Raw genomic sequence first — 26,510 nt, 5'->3', positions numbered from 1 at the left:
TCCTTGGAGCTCTCTAACCAGTGTTATTCTGGCAGCTGGGGTGAAAAAATGTAGACCATGCAACCAGGCATCAGCAGTATGGCTTCCCTGCTCCATCCTAGTGGAGCCAATCATGGCCTTTGCTTCTAATCTAAGAGAAATATGTAACAGAGGGAAGGTGGGGAAAGGGAGGGAGGGGGGATGAAGCCAGGGAAGGGGGGTAGGTGAGAGAACCTAGCAAAGGGCAATCATTGAATAACTTGTTTTTAATTCACATGTAACTAATTGGCAAGACTGAGTATGTTGGTCACCCAAATAATGGCAAGAATGCACAACCATTACCAAAACGTAGCAAGTACTAGCACAATAACTGACATACTCATGTTGACAATCTTTGTGTGACTTTCAGGTCTCTCTTACTACTTGTATAAGCTTGAAGAACAAGCTTAAAACTTAGAAAATCTGCAGATTTTCCTATTTGGAAAAAGTGGGCTTAATTCCGAGGCTTACCTTATAAACCTCTGAGTGAACTAAACAAAATGATTCATAGCTTGCTTTATAGAAAACAATTAGTTGTTGGTAATTATTGAAGTTGCTGTACTTCTCTTAAAGCTATCCGAAAGCAGATAGTGCTTCTTTGACTGTTTCCTGGGCCCTTTCCACAGAGTTGAGCATCCCAAGACCGAGTTGTAAAGACTCACTGAATTAGCTCTGGTCCTAGTTGAGGAAGGCAGAGCTTAGGAATAGACTCTTCTAGCAAGTTGGCTGTCCTCTCAACCAGGTTTGCAGGGTGGGGGGTCATGGAGGTAAGAAAGAAAGAAACAGACCTTATGTTTAGAGGCCACTTGGTTATCCACTCAAATGAGTGAGGAAAGACAGGGAGAGAAATGTCCACATGATTTTCCCTCATGTATCAGTATGGCACAACTAATGAGGAAATTATCTTCCTATGCCCCACCATTGGAGGACCTTAAAGTCACAAAGCCTCTCCAGGAGAGGTTTATATTTAGCTAAACAGGTCACTGTAACTCTGCACTTCTCTCCACATTTGTCTACAGCCAATCACAACTTGACCAATACTAGCATCTAAGCATCTGCACTTAATTATCTGTGTTTGGACCAACTAATTTGTAGATTACTTGAAACGTTATAAATTTTAAGTCAGCTGTCTCCACCACTCTGCACAAACCTAGAGCAGGTGAAACATACATTTACAGAAATAAAACTTCATGTTAATTATAAGGTGAGAAAAACATTATTATGAAATACAATTGAAAATGTAAAACTCTTGCCATACATTTTGAAATCAAATGACTATATTGAAATTGCTTTATTTTTAATTAATTCAACAGCACATATAAAAACTTTCATATATGTTAGACTGCTCAGTTTTAGCTGCCCCAATTTTTTTACTTTATTATTAAAATTAAGCTACAGTTTTCATTCCAAAGACACACTAAAATACTTTATTATATACTGATGTAAGGTTACAGGTACAAATTGAAACAATTTCCTTCTTTACAAGGGTCATTTCCTCAAACTTTTTACTTTATTTGATTTGGACTTAAATATATTTTAGCAGGGAAACAAGTTTATAATTGATCATTAAATTCCTAGATTGGCATATAAAATCCCATTTAAATATGAAATGTTCATTGAAACACACTAATGCCAACCGTTGAGCAACACTAAGGCATAAAATACGTAAATTAGGCCCCATAAGAGCAGAGCAGGTATCCAAATTTTAGGAGAAGACATGTAAGAGATCACACAGAAGGATGCATCCGTCGTGAGTTTGGATGACCATCGCCATGGCAACACCACCCATATGCCAAACTTCACTTGCTATGTCAGTACACGATGGCTATTAAGATGTTGACAGTGGGTGACCAGATGGAGAACATTTTATCATCACATGATGACATTTTAACTGGGTAAAGGAGAAGTCCACCAGGGTATCAGCACCTCACCTCTCTCTGGAACTATACCACATAAGTGGTGTTTAGTTTCCAGCCAGGACACTGAGCACTCTCAAATACATCAGTCAAATAAAAAGGATATGTGAGCTCTGTACTATCACAGCTCCAACTTCAGCACTCTTTTTGCACGAATCCTGCCTTGTACTACAGTGGCATGAAAGTCCTTAAGCATAGCTTCGAAAGGTCTAAGAACTCTCAACTAACTCTGGCATTCTGGTAGTCACTCAACAAACGGTAACACTGAAGTGAGTATTTGCCTCTTATAACTGTTTTTAAATTTTATTACATTTATTGGGGCATGTAACTGGACAGATAGAGGTAGAAGGTCAAAGGACAACCTGAAGAAGTTTATTCTACCATCATGCAAGTCCAGAGGCTCTGACACAGGTCCTCAGGATCAGTGCTACTTAGCCATCTCGTCAACCCTAACCATGTCTTTTAAAGCTCTCAATGAAAAATTCATAATGTCTTTCAGTTACGTGTGTGTGTGTGTGTGTGTGTGTGTGTGTGTGTGTACTTCAGCGGTTTTTTTACTCTATTATTATGGTTTTCTGCCTCAGCATATTTCTATTTCTGATTTTAATTGTTAACCTTATTACTCTAGATGATGAATTAATACTAGAAACACGGCCCAATCACAGAACATGTTCATAGTTTGTACAAGGCCCTAGGTCATGTCACCAAATCACAAAAGGAAAACATCTGAATGATAGTTGCCTTTCGGGTAATTCAATTTTACCATAGGCTGGGTCTTACAGTTCAGTTCATTGCAATGATGGATACAGGTACTCAATCCTACCACTGGAGCTCGTAAGGCAAGTACCCTTTCCCCAAGAATCCACTAGTAACAAGAAATTTATCAGGGCATGATATTTTCCAGTGGGTCTCTCCCTAATCCATGATAAACTGTTAACAGATAAGCCCAGAATAATGCACCCCCATTCAGGCATCCACGGCTGCTGTGAGTCGTGCTTGCAATGGTTGTATTATGCTCAGCAGACAGTATTCTGTAGCCTTTCTCACTATCTGGCTCATCCATTCTTTATCTCCTCCTCTCCCTAAGCCTTAGAGGGGATGTTCTAGATGACTCAGAGCTGAACACTCAGTGGATGTCTTTCCTGGAAATTATAAAAGCTTCAATTCTGAACGGGCTAACACATGACCTGACATGGGAGAGATTCCACATACAAACACAGACGAAAACCAAGGAAACTCATGAGACTCAGACTGCAGAATTTCACTTCTCCTCTGAGAGACTCAACAGTGAAACTACAAGAATAACCACCCTTTCCAGGTGCTCTGCCATAAGGTTGTAACTAACACACATTGCTACTGGGTATAAACTTACAAGTTCACTAAGTAGTCAGTGAACCAAAAAGAAAAAAGAAAAAACTTGAGGCTCATTAAGACAAAAATACTTGACCCCAAACCAGTCTAGTTTTCAGTGGTTTCTTTATTTCCATAACAGCACATCAACAATATCTTACCAAACTCACTGACTTTGGAGTTGACTAATTTCTACTTTCAAAATTTTGTTAATTCTTCCTTGATTTCATCTTTGACCCAGACTACTTCTGCTGCAAAATAATGTCTTTTATACAGGTCCGGGTAGCAGCTGCATCCGTGAAATCTCAACAATAATATAACCCAGAGAAGACTTGAACATGAGTTGACCTGCCAATATGAACGAGCAAATTCTCACAAGGTCCCACTCCTAAATAAAGAGCTACAGGCAATTAATGGCTGCAGAGAGAGGAGGAATTGATCTTCCCCCAATATGGGTCCCATATTGGTTATACCAATTGGTCAGTTCTAAAAACAGACATACAATCAAGACTAACTGGTCTCATCAAGTAGTATTTATATATGTTTGTGTACATGTAACAATAATAACTAAGGGAAAGAAAGAAAACCACAGAGAGACATGGAAAGATAAAGAGGACTTGAAGAGGAGGCAAGGGAACAGTGGGAGAGGGAGTTAGTATATGGTAATGAAGGATGCATTTTATTATATACATGCCTGACATGTCATTTCAAAAACCCATTATTTTATATAAAAAACTAATAAATGCTAATAATATTTAGAGCAATTTTCAGCATTTCATCTTAATTTCCTACACTTTTTCAGAACTATGTTACAAATAATGATTTGCATGGATGGTGGTTATAGTCCTTGTCTGAAACACGCTAAGCAGATTTATACCTGTTGCACACAAAGGCAAGAGACTGAGGTTGAGCAGGGGACTAACTGAGATGCACAGAGTATGAGTAACAGAAGAGCCTGGTTCACCACGCTGCAGCCACTGGACAGACTGAAACAACCAAGGGTTAAAGTACATGACTTCTATTTATATAAGTGTGAAGGATAAAACAGCACAGTGAAAACTAATGGACAGGATATATCAATTCAAAACTTTATGAAAACGTTTCCTCTGTATAGCTACTCTAAGCATTCTTTTGTTGTTGTTTTGTTTGAAGTAGAGTCTCTCTATGTAGCCTTGGCTATCCTGGAACTAACAATGTAGACCAGACTGGCCTTGAGCTCAGAAAGCTCCACCTGCCTCTGCCTCCCAAGCCTTAGAGGGGATGCTCTAGATGACTCAGAGCTGAACACTCAGTGAACGCCTTTCCTAGAAATTATAGAAAGCTTCAATTCTGAACGGGCTGACACATGACCTGACATGGGAGAGATCCCATATGCAAACACAGACGAAAACCAAGGAAACTCGTGAGGCACAGAATGCAGGGTCAGGATTGAAGCCATACGCCACCATACTCACATACTCTAATCACTTTGAGATAGTCATTTGCTTTTAAGACTTATCCCCATAGTCTGTGTATCTTACTGGATTACGTATAGCAAAAACCAGCTGGGCGGTGGAGGCGCACGCCTTTAATCCCAGCACTTGGGAGGCAGAGGCAGGTGGATTTCTGAGTTCGAGGCCAGCCTGGTCTACAGAGTGAGTTCCAGGACAGCCAGGGCTACACAGAGAAACCCTGTCTCAAGAAATCAAAAAAAAGAAAAGAAAAGAAAGTATAGCAAAAACCGTTGAAATCTGATACGAATTTGGAATTTTGAATAATACTAATATTTTCATTAATAATAATTACCTATGAGTATCATATTTCAGGCACTTAAACCATCTCTTTACAAAGGAGTCATGCTAGTTAAATACCCATTTCCCTCTGAGATATTAGAAAACTGATGCTTGGAGAAACTACTTGGCTAAAGTCAGATGCTAGAAACTTCTGAATGTTTAACCACATAGTGCTCCTGCATCTTGGTACACTGCTGTGAGTGTGACTTTAGCTCTCTTACAAAGCTTATCATCTCCAGAAATGAAAATCCTCTTGCCTTGGGACCACTAGATTGTTCAATAGTCCCTAAGTAGAAACCATATCTTGCTTAGAGACAGTTGTTTTGATTGTTTCTATGATTGAACAGAATATGATCATTGACCAACATGATTACTGATATCAATATCAGCTCATCTTATTCCACTGATTCCTTTTAAACACCAACATATGACTCACTCCAATGGAATGAGCCCATCAAGCACCAAGGTACAGACCATTTACTGTGCATTTACCATCCATGTTGACAAGTCTTTTGAATGACACATGAAGTCAGGACTGTAATCACCAGCAATTTGGGGTATTCCAGAAAACACCAGCACCAATTACAAATGCTAAAATTAATACACTAAAGAATGTAAAGACCAACAGAACATCCCTCATTTCCAAACCTCAGATCTGAAACTTCTCTATGCCCAGGTAGATACTGGCGAGCTTTTTCTAATGAAAATTGAGGACTGGAACACTCTTAACAAGTTACCCTGGGCTTATCTGAGAATTGGATAACAGTTAAAACTGGAATAATGACTTGCTACACCCTGCCATAAAATTACATGAGGGAAAAAATGTAGCCCAAAGAGTGGTTTGCCCAAAAGACATAGACTAATAAAGACATGGCGCCTTTAAACCTCACATCAGTATATCTTCCCCTTCTAGTGTCTACCGTGAAATATGAACTAACATATGATACTCTTTACATACAGTTCAAATGTATTTTTGTACCTTTCACATATGAGAAGTAGTATTACTCTTCTTCCAAATGAAATAAAGAAATTTAATGAAATTCAAGTGACTAGAAAATAGTAATCCAGAGACAAGCTATTAATTAGTACCATGCTTTCAGTGTAATGGGGCAAATCCTCCAAAGTCTCAAATCTGGGATGCAGTATGACAGTGGACAAGGGTGGACTATCACTGAGATGAAGAGGAGATGTGAAGGCTCAGAGAAGGACAACAACCAGAACAAAGATATTATAGTAACAAATTGGTCTGTGTTTCTGTTTCTTTATTCCATGTTTCTCTTCCACCAGATCAAAGTTGGCTTGCCAAAAAATGCATCCACACAATATGATAACTCAAATTTAAAGTAAGTATAAAGGAAATCCAGTCAAGAGAAAACTTTTGGAGGAGCCTCCCACACTTTTCAGGAGTAAACCATAAATTTAAACTTAACATTCAACAGGCTACATGGATAGAAAAACATCAATCATTACATACATTTCAAAGTCTGTAAAACAAAGAACAAACTTTTGCCCAGGAGAAACACAATTAATCCTAGCTATGAGACAATGGGGAAATTTGTCTCTATAACTCTCCTTAAGAAGTCAGAATACAAAACAGAACAATCAGCTCTATGATATCATTCCAGCAGTACATAGGGTGATGTGTTACATCGAGCTACTCATGGCTCCGCTCATTAGTAAAAAACCAGCCACACTGAGCTTGGTCAGAGTTCGACTGTGGAAGTTCTTTGGGAAGAGTGTGCTAGTTGTCTCTGAGAAAGAGAAGAAAAGACCATGTTAGATGGAAGGGATGTGGGAAGGATGCCTTGGACAGACGTCTTGCACAGACTTGCTGGACTGCAAGTCCCCTTGTAGTCTGAAACATCAGGCTCCACCTAACATTTTTTGGAGAACAGACCAGCAGTAGCTTCTGCTATCAGACCCTGACGTCAGGCTGTCCTGATTAGAATGATGATGTGAACCGAATCCACTTAATCCGGAAGAACCATTTCAACAGCAGTGTACCTAAACATTTTAACTATCTAGTATCAGACAGAAGCCCCACCCTCCCTAAGAGCAGTAGAGAGTCTTTAGGGATTCTGATTGTAACATCTGTCACCCCACTGTGTCCCAGGGCCAACCAAGCTCATCCAGTTGGCTAGGAAGGTCTCTCCATCCTCTCTCACTGTGGTGAGCATCTTTCCACTCTAACCTTTAAGCAGGAAAGCTGTGTGCTCAGTCGAAGAAGAAAAGCTTCTACCTCTTCTGGTATCAGAATATCTTTCTTCAGTCAAGTGTCAACAAATGACCACACTCCCTTGCCAGATCCACCTGACAGGATCTCAAGACCTTACAGTCATCAGAGAACAGATAAATAAATAAATAGCAGATCTCCTCCAAAAGGCACTACAGGCATCCATCAGTCACAGACACTTAATAGCCTTTGTTATTGTCATATACCGGGGGTACATGGATACATGTAAGACACAAACATCCTTTGTGAGAGCAAACACTAAGACATATCAACCTTCCATATGTAAAGTGGTTTGTTTGTTTGTTTGCTTTTTACAAATTATAGTTTGCTCATTAAATTGAGACCCCTACTAAGAAATCAAACTTTAAATCAGCCATGGTTTCTGAGAAATCATCCATCATGCACATAAATGGGTTTTTTTTGGTGTCTTATTTTATTTTATCTTTTATTGGATATTTTATTTATTTACAATACAGATGTCATCCCCTTTCCCCATTTCCCCTCCCTAGAACCGTCTATCCTATACCCCCTCTTCCTTTATGTCTTTATACCATTTTGATTACATGCATGTATTAAGGTCAGTTCTAAGTTGAGGGTCTAGCAATACAATAGATGCAAATAGTCAGGGAACAAGCAGTACAATAAACACAAATAGTCAAAGAACAAACAAGGCAAAAGACAAAGTTCTGTGAACACTCCTGTGATCACTGTTTCTAAAGGCTTATCAGGATGACCAAAGTATCTGAACCTACTTCCTTGTCCTAGCCCAAGGTCATTTTCATGTCTGAAGCCTACTTCCTTGTTCTAGCCTAATATTTAGATTCCTGCCTGAAATTACTTCTTTGTTGTAGCCTAAGATTTATATTCCTACCTGAAATTACTTCTTTGTTCTAGTCTAAGCACATAAATATTTTAGGGTGAGAATATTTAACCAAATTTTTTTTCAAACTTCTAACAAACATTTTTTTTTTTGCAAAAATGAACAGCTATAAAATTGTAGTTTAAGTTTCTTAATCTGAATTCTGTATTTTTTAATTTTGTTCCCTTAATGATTTCCTAAAGCTACCAAAATTGCAAACTCTGGTGTGTCTTTAGTTCCTAAGGAGATGCCCCTACCCACATCTACAACTGAAGACATCCTTTCTTTTTCTCCAGACACCAGGCCCAGAAGCCTCTGGAGACAAAGCAACCACAACTCCAGCAGACAAGATAGGCACTGTGAGATCCAGTACATTCTTCAGAGAAAGCTGCTATTGGCTCACCACCTCACAGGAACCTCACGTGCACACAGAGGCAATGCCTTCTCCGGCCCTCTGAGCATGCAGGACTTCTCTCAATGTCTGGTGACTGCATTGAGCTCTGTATTTGAAGTGTTCTCTTACAGTTTTCAAATTAAATCTTCCTTGAGGTCTAGATTGATGTTAGGAAAATCATGTGTAATTGACCACATTTCCTCCCCCTTCAAAAAATAAGCTCTCAGTGAAAGCCTCCTGAGAAATATACAAACACAGTGCAAACATTTTAGCATTTCACAGTCAGACCTCAGAAGCCCCTTAAAGGCAACAGCTACAGCTAATAGCTGGAGTTCCCTCAATATCTACCCAGTAGTGAATTGTGTATGAGCTAGGAATCTCCTGGTCCACAACAGCTAACTTCATATTTCATGTACTTTCTCCTGGGCTACAAGAAATGTAAACATCCAAGAAAGTTTGGGAAAGCGTATAGAGAATTGTGGCATATTACAGTTGCTTCAGATTCCATGAAGTCTTTTCCAATATTTATTTACAACTCTGATTTTTTTGTGTGTGTGTACAACACTGAACTTCTAAAACAACACCTACAATTTATACCTTATGTATACCTTCAGCATGCCTTACACTGCGGCAGAGAGCTTCGCGTTTGCAACGTCTCACCAATTGTTTATATGCGTTTACACTGGGTGAGCACTTTATCTGTGCCAGACCCTGTGCTGAACTCTATGAGTAGAACAGACTGAGTCCCTGAAAACAAAAAATACAACTGTCGCCAATTCATCCCAGTATTTTATGCACAGACTTCTGCAAGACTAATTTAAGCCTGTTTCGCTAGAATCCAATCCCATAACTCCCTGTTTTGCCAACAGAGTAGGTAAACAGCAGCCAATCACTATCCTCTCCAAAATAGCCCGCCCGAAACTTCAAGTACTCAAAGTTCTAATCTCTTATTAAAAATAAACCTTTCTCTGCTAAGAGATTACATTTGATGCATGAAACAAGCCAGTAAAACTCTCTTCTATGTCATCACATTGTCGTTGATATGAAAAGACAGAATATGAATTCTCGACCACAATGAAAGAATAAATCAAGAGATGACTCATAGAATCAGTCAGTTTCTTAGACATTAATCTGCAATGTATTCCTGATATTGCTATCCTAAGAAAATAAATATAATGGAACAAAAAAAATGTCATCACTGCTTTAGCTGGGAAAATAACGAACTGTTCTCTATATCTATGACATAGCTGAGTGCCTTGCCCCTAAAGAAATCAAGACACACTGTCACAGAGCCACATTATTATCCCTTAAGAAGACTATAAAATGTGTCCATCATTCATTCATTGACATTGAACTTGTGCTAAAACTATTAAGAATACATATTAATAGATATTCCAAACGTATAAGAACTAATGCTGAACAAAAAACAAGATGAGATTGCTACTCATTATTATTTTGTCTTTTTATAAATGATTAAGTTAAGCAAATGAAAGAAATGAAAGGGCAGTAAATATCCTTTTATCACAAACTTGGAGATTTCTCTTACTCTGTGCATGTATCAGCCAGTTTAGAAATATACATAATTACCTATGGTCAGCATATCACTGCATTAAATATATAACAACTATGATTATGAAGTCAATTTCCTTGACCTCCTATTTTGGTTTGGCTAGGAATTCCTGTGTTTTCCTGGATCAACTGTTCTGCTGTGCTAATCGCTCTGTGTGGGTCAATTTTTACCAGGATAAATGACCCGTGCTTTACAGCACTTTCTCTAAAACATGCTTATATGCGTATGAACAGCATATGTTCAGGAAATATGATCAGAGCTGCTCTTTGAGGACTTTTTAAAATCTGAAGCCTGTATGTTGGGACATATATATATATATATATACATATATATATATATATATATATATTATTAAATATATAATACATATGCACATATATATGTGTGTGTGTATATATATATATATACACACAGCTAAGGTACAATGTGTGTTATTTGGCAACTGAATTTGATATGAGAATATAAAAGGTTTGGGCAACCACATATTTGGAAATAGAAATCTTTCCTTAAAACATGGCTTTGGTTTTTAAACATAGCTAAATTTCTGGAAACTTCAATTTGTTAAAGACAGCCAAGACTTCAATCATATTTAACATATTCCTGGGGTTTACATATAGTGTTTCAAAGTAATAAACAACATCTTGTTTGGAGCAGCAAGAAGAAAACTGAAGCAAGCACTTCTTTAAGAGTAAATGCTCCCCTTTTGAGAATAGTTTGGAGACTAGCTCTTCTGTTGGTGAAATGACAAAACACAATTCAGCAAACAAAACATGATGAGCTCAATTCAAGTCAGTAAACATTTTTAGCTGGCTTCATCCGTAGTAAGAATTTTAATGTAACTATAATTTCAACAATGCATCCATTAGAATGGAAACTTGAGGGGCTAAACTTGGTTAACTGTTAATAAGAACAACGGTGTCAAATTTGCACTTGAAAAATCAGAAAAGATATGATGACACTGATTGGAGAATTTTTAAATTCTCAGTACAGTTCATGGAAATGAATTTACATTTACTCAGAAGCACTCTCAAACGCACTGACCAAAAGTCCACGGGCCTGATTCAACTAGAAAAGAATTTCCTCCTATAAGGTAAGATACCTCATCTGTTCCATAGAAAACGTCCTCCGTTAAAGCTATAAATGCTTTGCATGCATTCCCTCATGGGTTCAAACATAAATAGAAGCATGGTACTGAGCAAGAACAAACACTATGCAGGCAGCAGAAGATGATGAATCAAAGTTAACCTGTCCAAGGGAAAACAAAAAAACAAACAACAAAAACATAGGAAGCCAGTTCAGGTTTTGCTTCTTTCTCTTCACCCAGAGACTGATAAACAGAACCACTGTCTTACAAGCAACTGTGGATTCATATCCAGATAACTCACAGACATCCTTACCTCATACGCATACAAGTATCTCTCTCCTACAGCTAAGACTCTCCGACCCCCCCCCCCATACTATTCCTAACTTTTCAGATAAGACTTTGCTAACTTAAAACACAGGAATTCAACGAAAAGTGTAAACATTGGTGAGGCTAAGCCCCTTTCCTATTTTCTATTTCAAAACTCATATGGAAATGAAACCTGGAGGTAGCCAGTCTATCAGATGGCTGTGGTGGAATGGACTTCCACAGGCTGTTGGCACTTTCCTGGGGACTACCACATGCTTTCTCAGAAGGCCTTCCCCTAGATACCCTACCTAAGTTTCCAGCCCCTTCTCACTTTCTATCCTTCTTTCCTATTTGATAATTTTCCTTCATATTTACCATTACTGAATATAGTCTATATTTTATTAATTTAGTCTTTATTTCTTTCTACTCAAATGTAATCTGATTTCCAGGAGAAACTTTCATCTTTTCCCCCTTTGCTAAATTACCAATATTAAAGTGAAGTCTGGCATAGATAAGGCTACAAAACTATCATTAATAACATTAATATTCAGATTACTATTCCTATCAGCCTAAAGTCTACATAGGTGCTAGGGGTTTAGTTTAGATAGAGAACACGTACTTAGCATGCCTAAGTCCCTGGATAAAAAAAAAAAATCAGAAGTAATGATAAAGGGAAGATAGTCTGGGAGGTCTGAAGATTGAAGCTAGCCAGAGGATAACCCACTGCAACTGATATCAGCATGAGCATGTATGATTATTGCATGACTTTCATAAGTAGAGTAGTGGAGAAAAGGGTAATTCAGAACTCACAGTAAGTGGCGAGTTCACAAGAGAAGTGAACCAAACCTATGGTCCATCTGTTAGTATGTCCTATCTTTTACTCTCTTGTTAGTATCTTATTGCAAATTTACATATCCTTTAAGGAAGTCAAACACCAGTCACTCATATGCATTTTTCTTCATCTTATGCTAGGCACTAGGATTCAGACAGGGTTTGCAAGATTTGCCTTTCAACAAGTAGACGAGGTAGTGCCCTTTAACAGTCATATAATACGTTTGTACATTTCTGTTGGAGCCTAGAGGATGAAAAGAAATGTCCTGAGTTAAGATAATGACGAAGCCAGGCTTGGTGACTCATGGCTATAACTCTAGCACCCAAGAGTCTAAAGCAGTAGGATTACCACAGGTTTAAGGTCAGCTTGGGCTACATAACAAAACCAGGCAAGTCTCCCATACGAAGTCTGTCTCTACAACCCATGACTATCATTCCCCAGCCCCCTTCAAAGATAAGGGTAAAGGGAAACTGTTCTGTTTTATTTTGTTAGACCTTATTTGATTTAAAGGATCCAGTCCTCTCCCCCACCACTACTTCTCCCCACACTTATCCCCTTTCCCCTCCTCACCTCCTCTCCCACCCAGTTCCATCTCTCTATTTTGTTTCCCCTTCTGAGTCAGATTCATGCATCTTCCCTTGGGTTCTCCTCATTACTGGATTCCTTTGGGTCTATGGATTGTAGCAGGATTATTCTGCACTTTATGGCTAGTGACAATAAGTGAGAACACTTCATATGTGTCTTTCTGGGTCTGGGTTACCTCACTCAGGATGATATTATCAAATGAAATTTACCTGCAAATTTAATGACGTCTTTGTTTTTAATAGCTGAATAGTATTCCATTGTGTAGATGTACCACATTTTCTGTATGTGCTTTTATTTGGTTATAGTTTGGAGTTCCTTTATTTTATAGTTTTTTTTCCTCCTTTTGGGTGGTATTTTATTTTATTTTCCTGGCTTAGGGGGATTTTGTTGCTATATTGTGCCTTTGGTTTTTGAAAAAGAACTTGAAGTTAGGTGGGTGGGAAGGGGAAAAGAATCTGGAAGGATTGGGGGGAGGAGAAGAAGAGAGCTACAAGGAGAGAGGGGAGAGAGGGGGTAGGGAGAGAGAAAGAGAGAGAGGGAGGGAGAGAGAGAGAGAGAGAGATCCTCTCATAAGGCCACACCTACTCCAACAAGGCCATACTTCCTAATGGTGACACTCTCTATTGGCATATGGGAGCCATTTTCTTTCACCAAGTTCTGCCTTAGTTAGGGTTTCTATTGCTGTGAAAAGACACCATGACCATAGCAACTCTTATAAAGGAAAACATTTCATTAGGGCTGGCTGACAGTTCAGAGGTTTAGTCCAGTTAGTCTATTATCATCTATTATCATCTATTATCATCATGGCGCCGACAGGCAGACATGGTGCTAGAGAGATAGCTGAAGGACCTACATTTTGATCTAAAGGCAACATGCTCTGACACACATGTACACTTGAATTTTAAATCTAAACAACAACAAAAAAGAAAGTACACATGTCAAAGCATCTATGATCTTGAAGGACTAAAAAGTCTTACTTTGTATAATTTTATGACTATATTATTATATTTGGGGTATTTTCAAATGAAAAAATGAAAGCTACATGAAATTAATATTTACTGCTTTCCTATATTCATGTTACTACTGTATGAAAGAAGGAAGTCCACTGTCAATGAATATGTTGATTTACATGAGAGACACCTTTTCCAGGGTTTGCAGGAAGTACTACAACACAATGGTTAGAAGTAGAGGTCTCTTACTCAGACAAAGTTTGGTCTGGATTTCAGCTTCATGCTTAGCAATTGGGAGACTGAAAGAAAAAAATATAACTTGCCTTCTTGAAAGCTATGTTCTCATCTGTAAAAGGGGATAACAGACCAACTTCTCTGGTTTGACATTAACATTTAGATTTCATACATCCAGCACATAAAAATCCTCAATTTAAAAATCTGTTGCTACGGCAAAAGCAAATACCAAAGGGAGCCATTTAAACATGCTTTGGCTGCAAGATATAAGGGAATCAGTCTCACAACCCAGTTGGGAAACTCCCTCCTTGTAGGCCAACTTCCATAGCACCAGAAAATACTATGAAAACTGTTGAGGGAGAAAAACACCAGTGGTCGTACCCCGTGCTGAACCGTTATATTAACCTCCAAGGTAAAATGTACCGACTAGTGCAACTGTGGTACAATTGTTAGGGAGTAGATAACTGTTTTCTGATGGGATTTGAGGCCTGCTCTACAGCAGGGCATTTCAGGCTTGCTATAATTGTGGTGAAAGCCCCAGAGCTGAAGAGGCCACAGGCTCTAGTTATTGTTACTATTCTGAACACTCAAGCTACCAGATTTCCTTCTCTGTGTTTATGCTTATGCTCATAGACCTGTGATGCTCTCAGCCTTGGTCATTGAAGCTTTATCCTACAGTGAGTGGCAGTCAATGGAAAGATGTGCAAATGGTCAGAGTGGTGAAAATGAGAGACAAGTGTTCAGCCCTAAACAGGATATCTATATTATCCCCCAAACTACCAAGCTTGGGTGCCATTAAGGAGGAGATAGAAGAAAGCATTTAAAAGTCAGATCATAAAGAAGATCGACATTACATGGATGTCCAATCATGACCTCACAGCAGTTGTAGTTAGCTACATAAGACCTATACAAGATCAATACAGCCAAAATTCATCCATAAATGGGTGGATCATCTCAAGGCCCCATTCCATACCCAGGAGTAGACAGTAGCTGGGGGAGGAAAAATCATTTTTTGCTGAGGAGAAAACCCACTGGTCTGCCTCCCACGCTCAGGGGATGGGCTAACACACATATGGAGACATATGGGGACATATGGACACATATGGGTACATATTAGCAGCTATACCCAGACTCAGTGCACTTAATGAGGAGGATATCAGGGTAGTCTGAAGAAGAAAATAGGGCTAGAAATGATCATGCTTTCTTACACACATCTATGAAAATTCTAAAAATTTATAAACTGCAATTTTTTCAAAAAAGGTGTTTTAAATTAACCAAGTATGATATTAGCATTAAATTCCCCAAATTTAGATATAAACAATCAGGGGAAATAGTCTGGCCAAAGACTATAAGAAAATATTAAATTTGATTAAAAAGGCAGCTTAATTTCTCAGATATTGATTGGTATAATAACTATGATAAATTTGTATCCTGTTTCTAAGGGCATTATGGCTTTCTCTCTCCTTTCCTAAATGGCCAATGGTCTCTAGAGGCAGCTCCTAAGACATAAAGTCTGTGATTCAAGTAACAGATGCTACGGAAACCACCTGGTTCAGCAAATGCTCTCAGGACGGGAAAGACAAGGTACTAATGCTGCCATTTAAGATAATACAAACTGCAAGAATGCTTATTGAGTTGATAAAAGGTAAAGTGCTTAACGCAGAGGAATGAGCAGTTGTGTTTTAAAGAGATTCAATTGCAATGTATCACAGTTAAATACCAAACCCAGACGCGAAGAATAAAATGTGATACAGATAAACAGCAGTTATGTAGAGACTTTTAAAGCAAGCTGCTTGGACAGTCAAAGGAAATCTTCATGTTTATGTAATAAGATCATATAAAATAAATAGGAATAACATGATTAGCTGAAAGAAAAAAGATCCATGGTGAACTTGAAATCCACAAAATATTTCAAACAATGCTACATCTCTCTCTATTAATGTTAAAACTTGGTCTTCTTTGGCTAGAACAAAGTTTTGAAAAGTCAGGTGGCGGTGCTCTGAGATTTGACAATGAAGAGATACTGACTGGGCTTATCCAAGTCACAACATTGTCACAACCATTGTGCTTTGCTAACTTGTAAAAAAAAAAAAAAAAGAGCATTTGAGTCGTATATGCACACCCAAAGAGAACATCACAGGCAGGGAGGAAAGTAGACACCCCAACCTTTTGTCCCTTCCCACTGTTACAGGCATCTAAGTGTGTTTGCAATACAGGTGCGAAGCTGGTTCCAGACAGCATAGGAATCTACCTTTGTGGTAATATGCTGAGTCCTCGATGTTTTTGAGAAAGCCACTTCACACAGCCAACCACAGGAAAATTTGATCTCTTAGAGAAAAATGAAGTCAACACAGTATTTCCAAAGTGCCGTTTACACTACCTAGGAGGAGCAGAGCACAGGATACGCTGTGCAGCTTCCCTTGACCCGGATTTTCTCCTGCTTGCCATTAGCACAGATTAGTTTACTGCTCTCATTGTCCCCTAGACACTGAACCTAAGCAGCACGAGCCAGTGGACTGTGACAGAAGCAAGCCTTGATAGCAATGGGAAGTAGGCTAGGACCAGGGCAAACAACCAGGTTTTGATGTACACATGGCATCCACATTTTCCAAACCAAAACTCATATTCATGACATGTAGCTTGACAAGTGTGACTGTTCTTATGTGGATGGCAGCATAGACTATTTACAGCCTAAGACTGCCCCGCAAAATCTCAGCTATCTAACCATCACATCTGTAAAGACAGTGAAGATGCGAAATCTAGGAGGACCGACTTTAGAATTCTGCAGTACTGGCTTTGCACCGAAGCTGGTCTGGTAAGTCACCTACATCTCTACTTACTACAGTCAAAAACACAGTGCTTGGTTTGACACAACTGAAGGTCTCTCTGATTCAAAGGCTTTCTGTAAGACTACCAGGTGATAACTGAAATGGTTATTTACAGTTGAACAGAAAAGCATGCAGCATTGTCAGATTAAATTGCTTGCCAACCATTCCAAACTTGTTGCCCTGGGCATTGCAGGAGTACTGAGCTCACACACAGACTTTTCAGTCAGAGCAGAGACTCTGAGAAAGCCTTTGCAGTCTCGCCCATGCTTTCAGGTTGTCATCTGCTTGTCCTCAGAAAGTCTGAAAACTAATCAATGTATGTTTGCTTGCATCCACTTAATTACTTGTGGAAGTGTTGTCATTTCTTGTAAGGCTCCCTCAAAAAGACATCACTGGAAGATTCTTATAGAAAGGAAAGGAAAATAAAGTTTAGTAACCCAGTAGCCCCTAGCAACCCAGCAGTGTAAACCATGGAAAGGAAAGAAGCAAAAATCTAAGGCTGAGGGGAAAAAAATAAAACTTCCTTGTTTTTTTCTATCAATAGTGAACAAAAGTTATAATTTGCCAATAACTATAAATTAATAGCACCCAAGCTTTAAAAAAAAGCAAAGAAAGCACATAAAAGACTAGAACAGTCTGTATGTGATGTCAAAATCTTTTTAAAGCCTGGAGATGCATCAACTCTGTCATGGTACCACAGAAACTTCAGATTTGCAAAACTTACTCCCTTTCAGATGAGGAAACTGAGGCACAGAACCACAACCAAGGTTGACCAGTTAGCTGTGACTGAGCCAGGATACAAACTTACATCCTGCAGTTTGTTGATGAGGTTATTCAACCATAAAATGTGGGCGTCACACTCCCGAGGTCATTGCCAACCACAACACCCTGCAGTGCTGTGTTGATTGATTGCTTTGTAATCTACTTATTTGTATTTTGGCTCTTAAATAAAGGTAAGGCTGCCAGGTTTGACATATTTCTAGCCCTTAGAAAGCTGACCTGACAGTACAGCCCTTCCAAAACATTTACGGAGACAGTGTTCTGAGCAATTTACAGAATTTAATAAGGGGACATATTCTGAAGCAGAGGGCAGCTATAGACAGCCAACCTGAAAGGATACATGAGAGAGAAGTATTATTATTTTTAATTTTCAAAATGTCATTGCCAGGGAAGGTATATGCCAAATGGTAACAGGGACAACTCGTTTGTTTGTTTGTTTGTTTGTTTGTTTTGTTCTGTTTTATTTTTGTTGTTTTGTTTTTTAAGATCTCTGAAAGAACTATGGAGAGCAATGGCAAAAAGGACACAGGAAGAGAGATTAGACATTAAAACAAACTGAGATGAGAAAGTACAAGGATTAATTATTCACAGCATTTGATGTGTTTTCTCATGCAGAGACTACCTGGCATCTAATAGCCCAGATGAAATCCTGGGTGGATACTCTAAAACTAGAATATATAAGTTAAAGTACAGAATATAAATACATATTCGAAATTCTACAATAGCTATAATATTTCTTTTTCATCATTACCATGGATTTTTATCAAATACCAAGATGAGATTTATAAGAAAAAATAGCTATGTGGCTTAAATAGTGATGAAATATGACAAATTATGGTAAGAGAGTATCTCTTTATTGTTACCTGAACATTCTGTGATCCAATGTTGCCCACTTTATGTAAGCTATATGTCAGAATTAAAATACAATAACAACATGAACAGATATTGGTTTGGGGCTACTGTATACCTTTTCTATAAATGTGCAGATTTAGACAAATTCCCACACCGCTAAAGCTTTAATAGAGTCAGAGGAGAAAGAAATATCTGGGGAAAGTGTTGGGTAGTCCGGAAAGATGGCTCGCTGACCTCTCACACCGTCAGATAAGTGGCACCCTTCAGACTGCAGTGAATGGTCTGTACTGATGAAAATCCATAGGCACAGTTTAACAGACCTGATTCTGAACTCATTGATACTGTGATCTTGTACCACTACTTAACATCTCAGAGGCTGCGTCATTTCCTGGAAAGAATAATTGTCATTATTTGTTAATAGTTATCTAGTGAGTCTGGGCTGCCAGGTTTGCAGATGATTTGACTGGTTTCCAGCTAATACAATGCAAGGCACAGAAAGAAACTTCTGAGAAGGCAACAGTCACAGGCAGTATGGCGTGCTGTGAAGATAACGTCATGGTTTGATTCAGAGAGCCTAAGTAGAAATCTGTCTGAGTTCTATGTTTAGTGTCTGGATGACCCAAGAACGGGCTGGCTTTAATTCCTTCCTTCCTTCCTTCCTTCCTTCCTTCCTTCCTTCCTTCCTTTCTTTCTTTCTTTCTTTCTTTCTTTCTTCCTTTCTTTCTTTTTTTCTCAAAATGAATGTCATAACAATTGGTTCTTGCTGTTGTTATAAAAATTAAAGGAGGTAATACACATAAGTGCTGAGCACTGCCAGGTTTCCCTGTCCCTACAAATCCTCCTTGCCCCTCCATCAATTCACTTATTAAGGCTGCGACATGGCAATACAGGAGAAACAAAACCATTCATTCTTGTCTCAGTAAAGAAGTTGACAGAAGAAAGAAAGAGAGATCGGGATGAAAAGACAAGGGCCCAAAAAGGAGAGAAGATTAGTGCCTAGGGATGTGAGGAAAAGGGAAAACTTTCTTTTAATTCTTTAAGCAGGCAGTAGTCTACCTCAAAGACAGTGGAGTGCTTGTCTAGCACAGGAGTTTAGTTCCCACTACATAAAGCTCTACCTCCCTGTGGTCCCAGCACTGAAGAGGGAGGAGAAGCTCAGGGCTCTCAGCTGTATAGCCAGTAGGAGAGCAGTTTGGCTATAGGAGCCATGCCAAACACACAGAGAAAGGTAAGGTACACAAGATAACTCTTCAGATAGAGGGGCTTTCTGTATGGGCCTGGTCTCGTGAGTTCTCCTTTCCCAAAGCCCAAGACGGAAGAAGATAAACTTCAGAAAGTTGTTCTGTGACCTCCATTTGCAGGTTACATACATACACACACATGCACGCACACACACATGCGCGTACACACACACACACACACACACGCACATACACACACACACACCACAAATAATAATAATAATAATTGAAACATTTTATTCCATTTATTTAATGTTTATTGATTTTTTTCTGCATATATGTCTGTGCACCTTTTGAATGTCTCATGCTGGTGGAAGGCAAAGAAGGGCATCATATCCCCTGGGACTGGTTATAAGCTACTATGTGGGGGCTGGGAGCCTAATTCAAGTCCTCTAGATGAGCAGACAGTGTTTTTAACCACTGAGCAATCCCTCCATTCCTAAAATATATTTTTAAAACACAGTCTTTGTTTTATTTTGGATTTTCAAGACAGGGTTTCTTTGTATAGCCCTGGTTTTCCTAGAACTTGCTTTGTAGACCAAGCTGCCCCCAAAGTCAGAAATCTGCCTCCTGCCTCTCTACCATGCCTGCCCAAACAAGCAGAAAATCTAGAACTCTCCTAAATTACTGATGGAATGTAAAACGGATATCTGCTATGGAAAGCAATAGGCAAGCCTTCAAGAGGGGAAATAGAGAATTAAGACTCGGAATTCCACTCCTCTGTCTATACACAAAAGAATGGGAAGCAGGTATTCAAACAAAAACTTTATAGACTAGTGTATTAGTCAGGGTTTTGTAAAAAAAAATAAATAAAAAAAAACAGAACTGATAGAATGAGTAGAAAATGTATACACATACATGTATATGGAGTTTATTAAAGAGGTTTATGGGGTGTGGCCTGTCTAGCTCATCAATGGTTGTCAGGAAGGCCAAGGATCCCGTTGTTGTACAGTTCATGAGGTAGAATGCCTCAGCAGTGCCAATCTAGTGTTGAAGTACCAAGGAAGTCCCAGAGAGCTGACAGCTTTCAGTCTACACTCGAATCCTTTCCATAAAGGAAAGGCTCAGGGACAAGAGAGACGAACTTGCCAGAGAGAGCAAGGGAAGGCAGGCAAAGGTACAAGCTCCCGTCTGCCATGGCCTTTTATGTGGCCTGCCACCCAAAAGTGTGTCCCACATTTAGGGTGATCCCAGATGATCTGGATGTAATGTAGGTTTTGCACTTCAAATAATCTAACCCTCGAAGATCACTCAGCTGGAGGGAGTTTTGTTAATTCCAGATGTAACCAAGTTGACAACCAAGATTAGCTATTACACACTCATGTTCAAATTAGTAAGATTGACAATTACCAAAAAATGGGAATGCTTCAAGTGTGTCTATCTAAAAAGTAGATAAACAGAAGTCTATTCTCATATAATAGAGTACGAATATGAGGCTGGGCTCAGTGGCTCATGCCTTTAATCCAAGCACTTCAAAGGCAGAAGCAGGCAGATCCCTGCGAGGTCACAACTAGACTGGTCTACAAGAACAACACCAACAACCAAAAAAAAAAAAAAAAAAAAAAAAGGAGGAGGAAGATAAAGAAAAAGAGAGAGGGGAGGAATACTAATATATGGTAAAAAAAAAAAGGAAAATTAATTTTGAAAGCATTAGATATCAAATAAAGGAGCCAGTCCAAATACACAATACAAAGAACATGTTGGGTTTCATTTGCATAAAATGTCCACTGTAGGCAAACCTACAGAAGTGGACATCCATTAGTGATTCATTGCAACAAAGAAAGATACTGGGATGGGGCTGGAGATCGAAAATCAAAAGGGTATAAAGTCTATCATTGTGATGGCAAGAGTGGAATTATAAATGGCTACACCAGAAAATATATAATAAGCCACTTAATTATAGGCTTTGCCTGAGAAGTTACATGGCATGTGAGTTATACCTTAATAAAGCTGGGGTGTTGTTTTGTCTTGATTTAAGGGAAATATAAGTAAAATTTAGGATAAAAAAATAAATCAGTGCCATAGGTTCTTCACTAGGTTTCCACCCAATCCAGTGTTGATAGTGACCACTGGCAATAACCACAGTTGCCAAGGCTGGACAAAACAAAACTGGGAATGTTCAAACAGAACCCGCAAGGGTGGAAAACTGTACCCAAAACCCCAACACCATGGATTTCACTGCATTTTCTGAAACATTTAGTCCCTGGGAAAGAAGTAGAACAGCTAGATAGATGTAAACCCATCCTACTGACCCCAGAGTATAGGGATAGCCTGAAAAGTAAGACTGCTGATGCCTCTGTCATTCAAGAGTGTATGCACAGGCACATGATATAATCATTCTTTAGCACTCATTCTCTGCAAAATGGAAATAAACATAATACCTTATCCTCAAGATGCTTTAGACATTTAATGAAGAAATGCAGGCAAAAAAAAAATGCTACAGAGCTTGACTCCTGGTTTACATCCAATAAATGTCAGTTCTTCAAGCTTATATGAAGTGTAGGGTTGAAAATAAGAAATGTATAGCTACCAATATTGTATCAAATGATAACATTTGAGTAATTTATACCTATTACCACTAATTGTTGTGTAACAGTTTCCTATAAGATTGAAACATTCTATCCTGCAGGAAAGCTACTTAAGCACGAAGGTAAACAACTCAAAATAGCTTTAGGAAGTCCCTGAAACTGACTAGATTGACTATGCCCTTCCTGCCACAGTAAGCGTTAAATGCTGAGAGTCCCTTTCAGATGAAAGAAAGCCCAGCTCAAAGACGTCAAAACCAAGCCCCCTGAAAGAAGCAGAATGCACTCTAGCTTCCTACAAAATGTTTAGATCAACTGAGGCACCTGGAAAAGACATTCTCCTGTTGAACTGCCTGAAAACTGTGGAATATGCTCCAGGTCCCCAGCCTTTATGAGCTGCGACCCGTGCTGGGGTGGGGTTTGGGGATGCAGCTGTCGTTGCGTCATTTCTGTTCCTGCAAATAACCCATCACCTATACTCTCATAAATAACCCCTTTAAACCTCATGGATAAACTAAGTTGGTCTTTGGAAGTATCTATACTTCAGTCTGTCATGGGATCTCTATCTAGGGTGAATAGATGTGTGTGTTGTGTCTTCCTGGGAAAAGTTTGTCACAGGACACTGACTCAACTCCCTCTGATCCATCAAGACATATATACATGTTTTGTTTTGTTGGTTTGGTTTGGATTTATCTTCCGTAGAATAATAGTAATGTCTCTTAAATTGATGAAAATGGCCTGGACTCAGAAACTTAAGCTTTATCATAAAAAAATAAAATAACAGTGACATTCTAATTAAACAGCTTTAGCTTAGTCCAGGTATATACAGTCTGATAATAGCAGATCTAATTCACCCAAGAACATTGTAGCCAGGAAATAATATGCTCTCAGAAGCCAAAATTTCCATTTACACCTGTAAATAGAAAATTCAATTTAATGCAAATTGTTAAATAATAAGACCAGTGGGCAATGAACCATACTAAATATATCACATGAAATGGATCAGTCATGCAGCACAGTGACCAGGGAAGAAATTTTTAACATTCTGTAGTTAAGTGGTACATGCTGGCACACATCCCCCAAACACCGCCTATACACAAAATCAAGGTGTGGCTACACAGATGCATTGTCCATATAAACATGAAGGTAGCCATATGGAGTGGATGCTGGCATCTTTATGCTCTGCAGACAGCTTGACTATCATCCAACGGATTACCTAACCATGAGCAGTACTATCTTTACACAGAGGACAGCAGAACAGTTTTTGGAACAAGAACAATTCAAATGACATGTCTGAAGGTAAAAATCATAAGGCCTGGACACAAGCACATCCTTCATTGAGACCATCTTCTTGAAAGAGTTCAGAGGTCACAGTCCAGAAATGTAAAATGAGCTAAAGACCTACAGAAGTCATTTACTTCTGATGACCACTCAAAGAGCTAGGATTCAAACTATGTTCTATAGTGTCTTAGCTACTTTTCTCCTGCTGGGAAGAGATGCCATGATAAAGACAACTTAGAAAGCATTTATTTGGGGCTCAAGGTTCCAGAGGATGAGAGAGTCCATGACCATTATAATGGGGAACATTGCAACAGCAGTAGCTGAGAGCTTCCATCTGATCCCCAAGTTTGAGGCAGAGAAAGAGATAGGCTCATAACAAGAACACAACAGTAAAAGCAAACAAAGTTCACTGGTCACCTCTCACCTAGGTGCTGACACCCAACATAGGCTGCTACTCCAACACACAAAATCTTTCAGTATTAAGGAAGCACCCATTTGATGCTTGATTCCCAGTGTCTAGACTCTAAAGAGTATGCAGACCAAAATCAAACACGTCTTAGAGGCAAGCTGCTTGTACTTTTTCTTATGTGTTTACAGAGTATTTCTGCATGAAGATGGGGTGTTTTGTGAGATTTTCAGGATTTGACCTAGCATGTCTCAGGAGAAGACAAGGCAAGTCTCTCAGCCTATGTATTTTTCAGAAAAAAAAGAAACAAAAACAATATGTAATCTTAACATATACACTGAAGCAACACACATACACTCAGACAACTTTTAAGTAGCATCATTCAATTACACTGTGTCCCTCAACTGCATTTTAGATTGCTAAAATTCAGTTCTCCCAAATCGTATAGGAAGTTGTCAAGTTTATCTTCCAGGATGAAGGTCCCCCCCAGCATCAACTGAAGAATTTGACCCCAAGGCCACGGGTCATCTGTCATTTGAAAATTTTAGAGAAAATATTAATAAAAAAATACTATACTTCTATCTTATTAAAGAATTAATTTGTTTTTTGTAAAATGAAACTCAAATTTATATTTTCCTGAGATATGTATAGAATTCATAGAATAAAAATATTATCTGGAATATGACTTAAGCCCAATCTCACTATCTCAATAAGCCATCAGAGCCTACTCTTTACTCAATATTGAACTTTGTATGTTCTTCTTGCAAAAGGTCATGCTAATGAGACTAATATAACACAGGAAATGTTTTTATATTTACTCACACTAGATGCTCTCTACTTCTTTATATCATTAAGAAAAATAGAACGCAAATTCGCAAAATAACTTGTTTTCCAAAAATAACCGCAGATATATCTGTCCTGTCAATGGATTTCTTTCAAATGTCCCACGATGCCTACCACAAATATCTTAGGATCAAATAGTTCTATGTAATTAAAGAGTAGTGGTGATGTAGGACTATTACACTCATGGATCCAAAGTCATGTGGAAAAGCCTGCAAATTTCCAAATAACTCCATTGGATAAAACATAAAATAATAATGGGTTTACAAGACAGCTGGACATGTTTACGGAGCAAAAGGGGTCAGAAGCTGTGCTGCCAACACTGAGAGGTGTTGCCATAGATTTAGGGGAGACAGGCCATTGGGCCAGCCATCTTCCTTTCTATTCAGGAATTTCTTATGTTCTTGTTCATGTTTCATATCTGGACAGCTGTGGTATTAATATTTATCCCTACACTGGAGTCAACAAAGAGTCATTCTTTTTTCTATATTAAGTAAACATGCACATACATATGTACAAGAACATGTACACATAAACAGACACACACACACACACACACACACATCTGCACTCACATTCCAGCTTTTGTTCAGAGAAGCACTTCATCTCCAAACAGAATTTTATGACTCATGGCCAAAGACAAGAAAGGAGCCTTGTTAGCAAGCTTGTTCTGATCATGTCCACCCTGTCTGATTCGAGTACATGTCCATAGCACCACTTTCATAAACACAACAGTCCTTATCAACAGTCCTTTGAGTCCACCTTTAGTGCTGGGTTAGGCCTCAAGTTTTTATAGATGATTTTTTTTTGGTAGAGAAAATGCTTTAAGGCTGGGAGGAAAGGGAAGCTCTCTTCGTTACTCTATATTTCAGCATCTTTTAAAACAAGTCATTAGGAAGTATTTGGAAGAGTGTCACTTAGAAGCCAAGCGTTTCCTTGACCCTTTTCATTGTTGACATTTCAGATTTCTTGCCTCAGGAAGTGATTGGGGTTTTGAACATATTCACATTTTAATTTTAATGTGGGCATAACTTGAATCTGAATACAGCACTAAGCATATGGATTAGCACTTCACAGTTAACTGGATCTCCACTGTCTCTTCTGCTCTGAATAACATCTCACTAGACCAGTGCTACAGTAATTTTTTTTTCTTCAGATGCAGAAACTGGTGCCTACAGAAGCTATGTGACTTGGCCAAATCACTTTCTAAGTGTTAAATGTTTGAGTTAAAAATTCAGCCTTTTGGATAAAGCTACTCCAAGAGATATGTGTTATCAAAAAAAAAATCCAAATATCAAAGTGAGATACCTCACAATGATTTGATCAAAGAGGTTCTAGAGGCACCAAAAGAATAAGCTGTTACCATCTGTTTTTGATACTTTCATGTCAACTTGATACAAATTAGAGTCATCAAAGAGGAGGGAACCTCATTTAAGAAAATGCTTCCAGCCAGGTATAGGAGCACATGCCTTTAATCCCAGGACTCAGGAGGCAGAGGCAGAGGCAGATGCATCTCTTGAGTTGAGGTCAGCCTGGTCAGCCAGAACTAAACAGAGAAACTCTGTCTAGAAGAACAAAAGAGAAAGTAAGAAAGAAAGAAAGAAAGAAAGAAAGAAAGAAAGAAAGAAAGAAAGAAAGAAAGAAAGAAAGGAGG

The 26,510-nt window shown here is 38.7% G+C and overlaps 1 long non-coding RNA gene across 3 annotated transcripts in view; it reads right to left on the bottom strand.

Annotated features, from left to right (window-relative positions):
• Nucleotides 1-26,510, bottom strand: part of LOC114608260 — a 42,771-nt gene that overhangs the window by 2,596 nt on the left and 13,665 nt on the right. The gene's annotated exons all lie outside the window — the stretch shown is intronic.

The sequence above is a fragment of the Grammomys surdaster genome, unplaced genomic scaffold (genome assembly GCF_004785775.1).
Source record: "Grammomys surdaster isolate TR1022 unplaced genomic scaffold, NIH_TR_1.0 125888, whole genome shotgun sequence".
Classification (NCBI taxonomy): domain Eukaryota; kingdom Metazoa; phylum Chordata; class Mammalia; order Rodentia; family Muridae; genus Grammomys; species Grammomys surdaster.
This window is presented reverse-complemented; position numbering and strand designations above follow the sequence as displayed.